Here is a 12,530-nt window from a genome sequence, read left to right on the forward strand (position 1 = left end):
AACGAGTGGTTGTCATTTTTGCGTTGAGTTTCATCATCAGCATCATTACCGTCAACGAAGTGGTCAGGTGCACAGGTGTGCGTGTCGCCATGCGGACGCGTATACGGTACTTTGGCAGCTGACAAATAAAAGGATTGCGGTGTTGTGAGGAATTAGCAACTGCATGTATACTTCCAGTAAGCTAATAGGCAAGGCGCAGGTGTTCTTTTCATTGCGTCACGGCTGTGGTGTCTACCGAGAAGCGAAATCAGACTAGTAATCGAAAAGGCGATTGGAACGGGGCCAGATTGCGCTATCAGTTTCAATCTTTCAATATCAAGCTCAAAAGTCCCACAATATTTTTTTTTTGACCAACCGGATCAAATGGCAATTTATGACCGCTGAGAGACGATGTTCCTGGATCGTAATAGCCATGACTTTTATAGGCCATCCCAGACTCTTCTTCATAACTAATATGAAAAGGAAGCGCACAACGTAGATGCAGACGGAAAGACAGGGACAAGCGCTAACTACCAACTGAAAGTTTATTCGGAAAAATATGAAATATATACTAAAAGATGATACAGTGTCAAGGCACATACGATAACACTAAAGCACAGACCAAAAATGGCAACACCGATAGAATATCTTAGTGCGTCAGCCCTACCTTACCATCGCTTACTGTGCTTTACATTGATTAGTTAACTTCTACGGCATCTGTTAATGTTTAAAAACGCTAGCTCCTTATCGGACAAAGCGATTGATGGTTTGCTGACGCAAGCCCCGTGTTCCGCTATGTGTGCTGCTTCAATTATAAGCCTTGTGCGCTCATCTTTGTGTTTTTGGAGAACTACTGTCTTATCAAATTGTACTTCACAGCCACATCTAGTGACATGCTGGGCGAGAAAACCATCGTTACCGCTACGAACATTGCACGCATGCTCACGCAACCTGTCGTTGAGGCATCTTCCAGTTTGCCCAATATAACAGGCACCGCACGAAAGTATGATCATGTAAACTACGTCACTAATGCAGTTGACAAAACGGTTCCTGTGCTTTGTTTTACACCGCTGTTCCCTGTGTATAGCGCCACATGTCAGTCTAGCCAGCTGAGAAAGCTTGTGTGGTGCAGAGGAAACTACACGCACTCCCATGCGCTGCCCCACCTTTTTCAGGCGGTGGGGCAGCGCATGGGAGTGCGTGTAGTTTCCTCTGCACCACACAAGCTTTCTCAGCTGGCTAGACTGACATGTGGCGCTATACACAGGGAACAGCGGTGTAAAACAAAGCACAGGAACCGTTTTGTCAACTGCATTAGTGACGTAGTTTACATGATCATACTTTCGTGCGGTGCCTGTTATATTGGGCAAACTGGAAGATGCCTCAACGACAGGTTGCGTGAGCATGCGTGCAATGTTCGTAGCGGTAACGATGGTTTTCTCGCCCAGCATGTCACTAGATGTGGCTGTGAAGTACAATTTGATAAGACAGTAGTTCTCCAAAAACACAAAGATGAGCGCACAAGGCTTATAATTGAAGCAGCACACATAGCGGAACATGGGGCTTGCGTCAGCAAACCATCAATCGCTTTGTCCGATAAGGAGCTAGCGTTTTTAAACATTAACAGATGCCGTAGAAGTTAACTAATCAATGTAAAGCACAGTAAGCGATGGTAAGGTAGGGCTGACGCACTAAGATATTCTATCGGTGTTGCCATTTTTGGTCTGTGCTTTAGTGTTATCGTATGTGCCTTGACACTGTATCATCTTTTAGTATATATTTCATATTTTTCCGAATAAACTTTCAGTTGGTAGTTAGCGCTTGTCCCTGTCTTTCCGTCTGCATCTACGTTGTGCGCTTCCTTTTCATATTAGTCATGTATCACCAACTCGCCCAATCAACCATTTTGACAAATCTTCTTCATATCTTTCATTCTTTCATACCCCATTTTTCTTTCCCAAGGATAGGGTAACAAACCGAAAACTTCCTCTAGGTAGCTTCCTGTTTCTCCTCTACCTTTCTCTCCCTCTCTCTGAATGCCCATATATGCTGGCCCGAGAGTCGTCTGCATGGGTGGTAAAGCGGGATGAGAATGAAACAGACTTGAGCGTTGCATTACGCCGGTTCCTTGTGGTGGCCCCATACTCTCATCGACAGTGTCATTGAAAGTCGCGTGATCCGAAGAAGACCGCAGACGGTGCGGTGACCTGGCCTCCCTGCAGACAGCAACACGGGCTGCAGTGCAGAGCAGCAAGGAGCAGACATGCGACGTGGGGTGGCGAGAGTGGGGGCCCTTCCAGACTGGGGAGGCGTTGACCCCCGTGCAGTGTCTGTCTACTGCTTCTGCTGCTGCTGCTTCTGCTAGCTGTTCTGCAGCCGACGCCGCCACACTTGCCCCAACTGCTTGAAGCATGCACGGATGGGATCTCCATGTGCTTCTCGGACGGTGGGAAGAAGAGCTGATTGGCCAGCTTATTGCCCAGAAACCCGGCGTCCGGCCTCGATTCTGTACGCGCGTATTTGTGCGCTCCGTAGCTATAGCGTGCGCAAGTGTCTTCGAATATTTTAGAAATTCGACCTGACAGTGAAACCAATCTTTGGAGAACCGAGATACGCGCCCTTGCTAACCTATAAACAAAAAGTCGTTTGTTACGATTTATTTCAACCCAAGCGTTTGTCAGTCCGTCGATGTTGCGCCTGAATGGGGAATATTCAAAGTTCATATATAGTCAGAACGTTGGTGTGTTTAATATATATTATCGTAATGTCAATTTTGCATAGTGTTGAAATCGCATGGCAGTTGCCACCATGTTTTGTGCATGTTGACGCGCTTGCAGACTTCAGTGCTTTGTCACTCCATCCATAACAGCTCACTTTTCGTAAAAAATAAAACCGACAGAGCCATTGTGTTGCTTACCAACATGAGCAGGAGCGACTGAGACAGACGTATCATAGCCGCTTTCCTGTTGTCGAGGTATGGGTTGTACGTCCCAGAACCACGATATATTCATGAGGCACGCCGTGGGCATTCCGGGTTATTATATGCTTTGCCTCCTGGGGTTCCTTAATGTGAGCCTAAGTCTAACTGCGTGGAATTTATTGCATTTTGTCCCAACAAATTTGCGCTTGCCAGGCAGATCTCCGGAAAAATGAGCCCGCATTTTCGAGGTTCACATAATCCGCTCTGAAACCTAGGTGCGTCCCTGTGACTTTCTATTATGTTTTTTACAGTCTCAAACAATCTAATTGAACATACGCTACAGGTGCACGTATAGTTGGTCCCATCGAAACTAGTCAACAACATATCTTCCTCTTTGTGTGTCATCTTTTCAGTCAAACTTCTCGTGTAATTGCTGCTGTATTTCTTGCATTAGAAAGAAGTTTTTTACACAAGGAACCCGTTGCAGGCGTACTTGAGCCCTCGACAATAGGCAGATTAAGTCGGCTGTCCGCAGCAGCTCTGCGGAGGCAGCCTGCCAGCCATGCCAAACTGCCTACACAGAGCTCTTGCCGACGCTCAACTAAATCTATAAAGTGGCCGACCTTTCTGCTCCCGCGCCTACCACTTTTAGCTCTTGCCATGACAAGCTGCGCATAATACTTGGTGATTTGGCAGTGTGTGCCAAAAGAGGTTTGAATCCACCCTTTGGCAGAATGTGCAGATGTGCTGTGGAAGTGTTACAGTGCGGAAAAGAGGCCAGGCCTGCGTTGAAGGCCGAGCGCCGACACAGCGAGAGCAGCAGAGCGGACTTTCTAGAGTCCTCTGTAAACGTTATTGGGGCCACTAATACGAGTATGCTTGCAAGATACTCATTACGCAAAAAACCATAACTTTTGTCAAGTCGGGAGCACCCACTATACCAGTATCCGTCATTCTGTGGAGAAGCCACCATGCATCCACAAGACATTATGTGCACTTTGTTTAAGCTGTGGCAAATGAAAATGAGTAATTGTGGCTGAGCCTTTCGTGATGGGTTGGGCAATTTAAATGACCCAGCTGTTTTATAATTTGTATTTTATGACGCTCGGTCGTTAACAATAATTTACTCTCCTGCCATGCTGCATTACATTGTGAACGGAAGATATAGTTTGAGAGAAAGCACTTTATTGAGGTCTTGAGGAGATGGATCATGGAAGGAGGGGGGGGGGGGTGCTTATGGGCTTCTTTGGCAACCGACACAAGTATACACTTGCGAAGTACCAACTATGTTAGAAGTCTTCGCAATTTTGTGAAGGAGGGAAGCACCCATTATGCCTTTATTCGACATTCTTAAAGATAGTGTTGTACCTGTGACGCAGCTGTAAGGAATTACCTGCACCTTGTTGTGGTCGATAATGACGAAGAGTTATGACTAGCCTTTTGTATTGGGTTGGAAGCATTCAGTGACCCACCAGTTACACATTTCGCTTTATGTGACGACTGGTTACATTGTCAGTCTGATATTTTACCCTTCTACCACGCAATATCACACTCTCAGTCTGGTACTCGATAACGAACTGCAAAAAGGCGGGACGCTCTTACGTACTGAATAAAATCCTACTTGTAGGAAGCCTAGCAAAAAATAAATAAATAACCAGGACTGTTTTCAAGCGTCCGCGCCAAGCGGTAGAATTGAATATGTGCGTCAAGCCTGTAACTCGGGCATGCCACACCCACGAAGTCAAAAACCACAAAGTTGCTCAATTTTCTTGCCCCGTTCCAATTAACTATTTGGTACGCTCACGCACCCGTAAATCGCGAGTCCCCCAACGTCAGTGCAATCAGCGCCAGTGAAGACAGGTTTGTTGCGGAGACAAGGGACACCGGAACATGTGGTCGGTGAGGGAGGGTAAGCTGCGTCTTGCGGCATGGCAGATGACACTATAAGAGCGATATTCCAGAGTTGTCAGGGTGGGTTGCGAGGATGTTGCGAGGATGTTGCGAGGACACAACACTTTCCCCCAACTATCACGCGTTCATTCAACGCTAGCGTAAGTGTCGACTGGTAGATTCATCAACGGCAGAAATAACACAAACCCCGGGAGTGGGCAGCGTCCACTTGAAATACGTCGTAGATATAGAACCACCAGATGCCAATGGATAGGTTGCCCTATTAATCGTTCCTCTACTCTATAGGCTTAAGAGTTCGAAAGAACTATATGCACTGGTGCAAAGTGGTATGCTGAGATCGCGAAAGACCGTAGGTGACACTTGAAAAGAAATGTGTTTCCGGGCCACTTGTTTTCCTTCCGTAACACAGAAAACTCTTCCTAGGAACTTTGACAGACTATCTTTACGTAACGCTGGTGCATGCCATTCTGCGCTAGTATGCAGTCGGGCAAAGAGCATGATCTTGACTGTGTGCACGTTATAATACTGTATCCAAAGACAGACATTCTTCTTATGGATGAATATGGCGGTGATTATTGACCATGTGTGTGTGCTTCACATACATATGTCCTGGCATGCCAGTCGAACAGAGTCATTCAAATTCCACGCACAGTAATTCAAATTCCAAGTGGGGTCCGATGGAGGAAGGAAGACAGGAGCAGTAGAAAAAAGAAGAAGAGGCAGGGACTGTTTTGCGTTGCGATTTTTGCAACGCAAAAGGTCTCAAAGATCCCTAGAGGTTTGTTTCACGTTGAGGAACATTTGTGAACACGGGCCTTTGCTACCACGATGTCGTTGCGAGCTACACGGCGCTCTTGTGTGCATCTTGTGTGCCTCACTGATGAATCGCGACATTGAGTGTTAACATGCCGCTACAAATCATGACGTACAACACTACATGGGACGATGACAGTGACAGACCAAGAGAAGAACAGTGTATCATAGCGGAGACAATAGGACAGCGCGCGGGAAAACGTGCCCCTTCTGGCCGATACAAACTCGCTCGCACCTGTATACGCGCGCAAGCCATCTGTCGTTTTCGCAGACACGCAAACCCTTGCCCCGCTCAATCTCGGCAGGATGCATAAAAAATACTGACAACGGAAACGCCGCCGTGGTACCAAACAAATGGCGAGTGGATTACAAGCACGTGGAGGCTGCTCGCACGCGCTCGACCCATCGATCAAATTAGGATGCGCGCGTGTGTGACCCGCCAGCTCCTCGTACGTGTCTTGTGCGCACTGTTTTTATGACGCTCCCTCTTCTTCTTCTTTAATTCACATTCGGCGTGATATGTTCTCATTACTTCTGAGAAAGCTGCTCCCGCCGGAAGACGGTACTCTTATACGTTACGCGTGTGTTCAAAGGGGAAAATCTGGCGCAGAAATATGGCGCGGTCGTGAAAGCAGCCATCGGAAGCGTTCTGTATTATGAAACAAAATAGAATGTTAACGGCCATCATACCTTGTCACTAGCCGATTTCGCTGTCATTTCGAAATTGCTACGGACTGTTTCTATATGACTGAAGTTTCTTTCTAATGATACGTTCTACCCATACATAATTGTGTTTGACGCCCGTTATATTCACTCGAGGGCCAATGTCAAGGTTCGTTCTGTTTCGGGTCCAGATGTCAGGCCTGAAGAAAAAAATGGCCCAAGTTTAGCAGAATCATTACCAACTGACCATGGTGGCTGCCCTTTAAACACCGTATACGGTAATGGTGAATCGGAGCTCCCACTGTTCAGTGAAATCTTCCTTGCTATAGCATTTCGAATGTGTCCGTTTCAAGACGTGCAGCATCCAAGCGTCTCATTTGATTGCAGGATACAGGAGTTACTGAAAAGGCAGGATTGTATCCAGTTCTTACTCATCGTGTTATATTGCACACAGCTGAAGCGTTGGGAGGCATGCCGTTTTTTATATGCTGGTGAAAGGGACATATCTTAAGTGTTGGCTTTGTCACGTTCTAGAGTTCGTATTCTATGTTCTCAATCATTAGTCACCTGATACGTGTTAATCTTTAATTCTTTGTCCAGAAGTCGCGGAATTGTTCTGAATACGTAAATTGTTTGTATATTGTGGTCTCCGGCGTGAGAATAGTATGCTGCTCTTCTGCACATCTCTGTAATATCTTATCTGATGCTTATACAGTCTGTACCACTCGCGACCGCCTATGAGAACTTTCGAAAATTCTCGCGGGTTAGGTTGGATACACAAGGGTCAACGACCAACCCGTCCACTGAGCACGTGTGTTCATTTCTGGTCGAGGTGGCGAATAAAAAAAAAACTCAGCCCAAGGAAAAGTACCCACCATCCCTTCGTTGAGTAAAGGTATACGGGTGGGCCTCTTGCTGAATTGAGCCAAGCCCACAGCTTGACGGGCGCCCGCGTCGCCACCTGGTGCTGGCCGGTAACATCACACATAGGGTGAGGCTTGGTGGGTGCCAAAACAAATGCCATTACCCTCACGGCGCAACAGCCAAATCAGTAACAACGCCGTATTCGACAGCAACAGCAGCATCTGCAGAAACGAAACAGAAGGGCTCTCTCCGCATGCATACCGTCGAAACGTGGAGGTGAGGGATGGCGATGATCGGTTCTTGCGACGATCGCTCCCCTGCGCCCGCTGCGATCTTCCAGAACACGTGTTCTTGAACTCTATGTAAAAAAAGGTGGTGTCGTCGGTGGCGCTGTTTTCGTGAGAACAAGTCTAGTGCTCTCCTGCGACGGATGTCCATGGCCGTCGATACCAGCCCGAGTTCCACGTATGTACAGGCTCATTCACGAGCTCCAAGACAACACTCACATGGTCATTTATATACACAAGCGTGTTTGGCGAGCGCAGCGACAGCCGGCTGTTTAATTATGTCCCGCCTATACAAGCACCCTGGATGCAGATGAGCTCGCAGCGTCACCTACGTGTGAGCTCTTTTTTTTTTTTCGTGCACCCTCCCTGTCTGCCACTGATTACGCGCGGCGCTTAATTGTCCGCAGACGGTGTGTATACATACCTGCCGTGAAGATGAATACGCGAATGCTTTATGGCGCCATGCTTGCGCGCTTGCACTCTGGTCGCAGATGTGCGCGATTGCGTATACGAAGTATAAACCATGCCGTCTTGAGCAGAAACCGTGAAGGGTAAACAACACTTCCGGTGGGCATAAGCGATGTGCTCGGCTGCTTCCTATTTGTGGTGGTTGTCGCGCTTTTATCATGTGAAGACACAATGTGATACGTGTGAGAGTTAATATAAAGACGATGCGGCTTGCAGGAGCTGGTATGTCATAAGATATCCTTCTCATTAAGACAATGTGTGGAGGAATATTGATGAGGCTGGGGCAATTATAAGGCACCTTATGTTTTAGATTTATCTAGCTTCAGGATGACGTAAAACAAGAAGGCAGCGGGATGGTGCAAAAAGAGTTCGTGGTATTATACGCTGGTATATCCAAAAGACGGCTGGCAGGGAAGGATGGAGACTTGCGGTGAAAAAAAATCTGTAAACAGGGGCTTTGTAGAGCCGAAATTTGGACACAGCCCCTGTTTACGGATTTATGCGCTCGTATATAACATATTATGAGGGGATTGGGGCGAGCAAGACAATTACTGACGTGGTGTTGAGGCGGCTAAACTAATAACTAATAGTCAGAGCGGCTTACGATACTATTACACCACAGTGGAAGCATGAGGGGTCTTAAACACGTGGTCTGCGCGGGCATCATGTGCCCTGTGGCTCCACATGGAATAAAGTTTTGTGATATCGTGAAATCGTACTAGTGTGACCTATTGTACATTAATAAAGTTCTCTCATTCATCCATCCATCTATCGCTAAATAGTACTCTAAAAAAATACTTTCGAGTGCACAAGGACCGTTTGATCTTGCTAAACTCGAAAGGCGAGGCCAGAGTCCTCAGTTAGCACAAACGTCATCCTCGATATGCTGCATTGTCTGCCGCAGCAACGCTGCTGAATTGTGGCCTCCTTGATTAGCTCCGGTAGTGGCACGTCACGAGTTAGTCACGGAGGCCATGGTTGAACGAAGGTATATATACGAGCTATGCTTTTTCACATTGTGTATCGCTCTTTACGCTATGGCATATATTTTAATCTAGCTGTGGAACTTTGAGCTTCGCTAAACTAGAGTGTACTAGAAAGACAGGGGAGTGCCTGGAACGACCTTTGAAAAGTGAAGCCCAAGCAGGGTCAAGCCGCTTGCGGCGCTGCGATTAATAGTCTGCAATGTGTCGTCAATTTAAGAGCTGCGCACGGCTCTACCTAAATGGCGTGGAGGTAGAATGCCCGCCTCCTTCTGGAAAGACCTGGGTTCGAATCGTAGCTGCAGATGTTGAGTTTTCAGATCGGAAAGTAGAGTTAACCTTCCGTCGGAACAGCACGGCTCCGCCAACGCAGCCAAAAGAACCGAAGAGGACGTAGGTTCCCACGCCCTCACTTTCGGCGCACTCTCGTGAGCGGAGCAGGACAAACTTGTTGTTGTTTTTTTTTTGCTCATTTTGAATCACCTTATGGAAGAACCGCAGAAAAAGTTACGACATTTTCGGCAATAATGTCGGTCCTTGCTTCCCGTGAATTATGAATTGTAAACATTATCAACTTCCCTTTCGTAGCACCCTGTTCGGTTAAGCTCTAAAGACGAGACTGGTGTGCGGTGTCTCGAATGTGCCTTATTTTGGCCGTGTCCTTAGCTTGCGCTACCATCGGTTATCATGGTTTCAGTTATTTCTTTTTTTTTTCGTGAGGCACGTCATTCGGGTGAATTGAAACGTAACCCTGGAAAACGACTACTTTCACTATCGACGTGTAGACCTCAGTCATCGTGAAAATCAGCGTTAATCGAAACCCGACGTCAAATCACCTTCAGAAATGATCCATATATGGGATATGGTGAAAACGTTCTTTCAAATGACGACATTAGGTGACATTTTGTTCAAACCCTTTCCAACTCCCCCCCCCCCCTTCTCCCGCATTCGCCATCTTCGCTGTACTGGCCCTTGCAGGACTGAATTTCGTGACTGCGGCACGTAAGCTGTGGTGAGTTTGAGAACCTTGTGCTGTATCATGAAGAAGAACTTCGTCTCACTGGCGCAAGTGTCTGATATGACGACGTTTCGACTAATACTGCTATCGTTGAAATGGTTGATAGCAAATGGCTTACACACCTGTCTTACATTTAAAGTTGTTGCAAGATCCAGAATAAGGGGGCTAGCTGATGTCGTAGTTTTCGAGAAGACGTCACCAGTTATGGGGCATTTTATAAATTACGGCGTATTGTGCGTGCGCGATTTCTACACCTTATAAGGAATAGCAATACATGATAGCTCTTGCCTAAATTGACCAAGCTTGCCTTTTTGAAGCGCGAGGCCATTAGGTACGTTTCATAAGCTATACGAATACCAGCTCACAGTCAGTAGCAGAAGTCTTTTATGCCATTCAAACGGTGTCTATGCTATCTTTCTTTCTGAAGTACATCTATGCAGCACTGCGCTGTTATTATTCAAAACACAGTTGGAAGCTAACCGAAGTACTAGTTCTTGAGCAAATCAGTTATGTAGATTGGTTAAAATCGCCCCAGACTGTATGTAGCAGCGGCTGATGTATGAGGCATATCTGGATAACCTTAATTAGCCTTTGTACAAGCTATAGCTGTTTCAGTTGAATTTTAGGACATTTACTGACGTCCGTCTTCATAACTTGGATCCGAACCTACAGCTCCGTCTCCCATCGGGAATCAGAGCTGAAGAGACGCTCTTTGGACGTCTGTGGCTCGGGGCGGCCTTTACGAACGCTTGTTCGTTTCAAATCGGAATGGCCAGCAGCCCGACGTGCGACAACTGTGGCTGAGCGGAGACATATGCTCATCATCTCTGTAAAAGTCCTCGCTTGAGTGCACCAAGAAAATATCTTTCGAAAGTTCTAGATTGACTTGAAAATCGGGAAATCTCTCAAGAAAGGGTCTTAGGACACTGGCCGAGACCTTTCTCGGAACGCAAGTCTTTGAGAGCGTTGTTGCGCTTCTTGCGGGCAAGTGGTCTCAGAGACAGCCTGTAAGCAGTGTCGTTGATCATACTGTTGTCTTTTTTTTCTTTTAACTTATCTTTTCTGTCAACTTTTATTCCACATACCCCCTTCCCCATCACAGAGTAGCCAGCCGATCTGAAAACTGACTAACCTCCCTGTCCTTTGCTTCCCTCTTTTTTTTGTCTCTCAATCTCTAAGTGCACCCTCTAAATCTTAGCCTTACGCGTGACTCAGAACATTGTTACAGTTCGTCTTTAAGATAGTGAAGGGCGTCAGGAATCGCTGGCTTGACGTATAGGCGCCATCAACTTCTACAAAAAAGGCAACGTGCTGAACCATGAAGGGGGTACCTTTGCGCACGTTATATTCATAGCAAGAATACTGCTATGTCCGCAAGCACTGTATAAGGAAGCCGCTATGACGACGCTATCCCTGCTTCCTAGGTGGTCTAAAAGACAATGGAATGTGAAGAAGAGCAAGAAATGTTGCTTGAGCACATAACCATCCCACACGGATGAAGTGGAGGGTACTAGTCCATGCTTTGTTGAAGTGGCTGCAGGGACTACAGTTATACATGCCACGTGCACGAAAAGTTCATTATTACTTAGACAACCGTGACTGATGGACAAGCGTACAGATACGCTCCGGTCTCGCAAGACCCCGCGGCCGCCCGCCTTTTATCGGAAGGCGGTATATACAGACTGCAGCTGGTCATCTTTGTAGAACTTCAACAGCACTGCTGTCAAGACTTGTGAGCTAACAGTATACATAGGCACGCCTAATCTACTTGTGTATTCTTTCTTTGCCTCCTTTATTGTTATCACAATCTTGATCGGGTCTTACGAAACGACACGTGGGCCTCGTCGTGCAGTGACCTGGCTAATTTCTGCAACCCACTACATATTGGACATTTGGAAGCCCTGATTGGTGCTATGTTTTCTGCTCTATCACAGCGGGGAGACTACACCTTAACCTGACCTTGTGTTCAGAAGCAGAACGCCGTACTGCCACCATGCGTGCAGCAGTCACAGTCTGGTAGTCAGCGTCACAGTGAGTGTTACTGAACAGGTAAAGTTAGTGCCCGACTGTAAGGAGCGAGTGTAAATATACACGAGACAAAGCCGTGCATTGTGTGGCGTACGCGTTTTTTCGCGGTTTTTTACGGCCCCGCTGTTAGCTCTGCCTGTTCGAGCTCAATGAAAACATGGTGGCTTTGTCTGATGCCGCGGTGTGTAATGATTTCGCGCACGCGAGGAGCCTTGGTAGTTTTAATGGCCCGTCGCATGCTCTGTGGTGCGGAAAATTAGGCGGATTAGCTTCTCGAAAGGTATACCTTATGATAAGGGACGCTGGATATCATCCGTACCTCCTGGAAGCAAACACCGTGAATCCCATTCGGGGTTTTTCTTTTTCTTTTTTTTAGGGGCGAAGTTCCTTAAAGCGGCACCCGTTCGTCCCTCGTCGTAGTCGTAGTGCGTAACCAGTCTTACTTTTTGACCTGCAAGGTGGGGCCAGTGGGATAGTTCTCCTGTGCGTTGCTGAACAATAAGAAATTCGCAGTGTGCGCTTTAACTGAAAGCCGAATTCTGTCTCTCATTCTCCATTAGCAGCCATTGGCATGTACATTGAGCACTATCTGACAA

Source organism: Rhipicephalus microplus, chromosome 4, assembly GCF_043290135.1.
Source record: "Rhipicephalus microplus isolate Deutch F79 chromosome 4, USDA_Rmic, whole genome shotgun sequence".
In the NCBI taxonomy this organism is placed as follows: domain Eukaryota; kingdom Metazoa; phylum Arthropoda; class Arachnida; order Ixodida; family Ixodidae; genus Rhipicephalus; species Rhipicephalus microplus.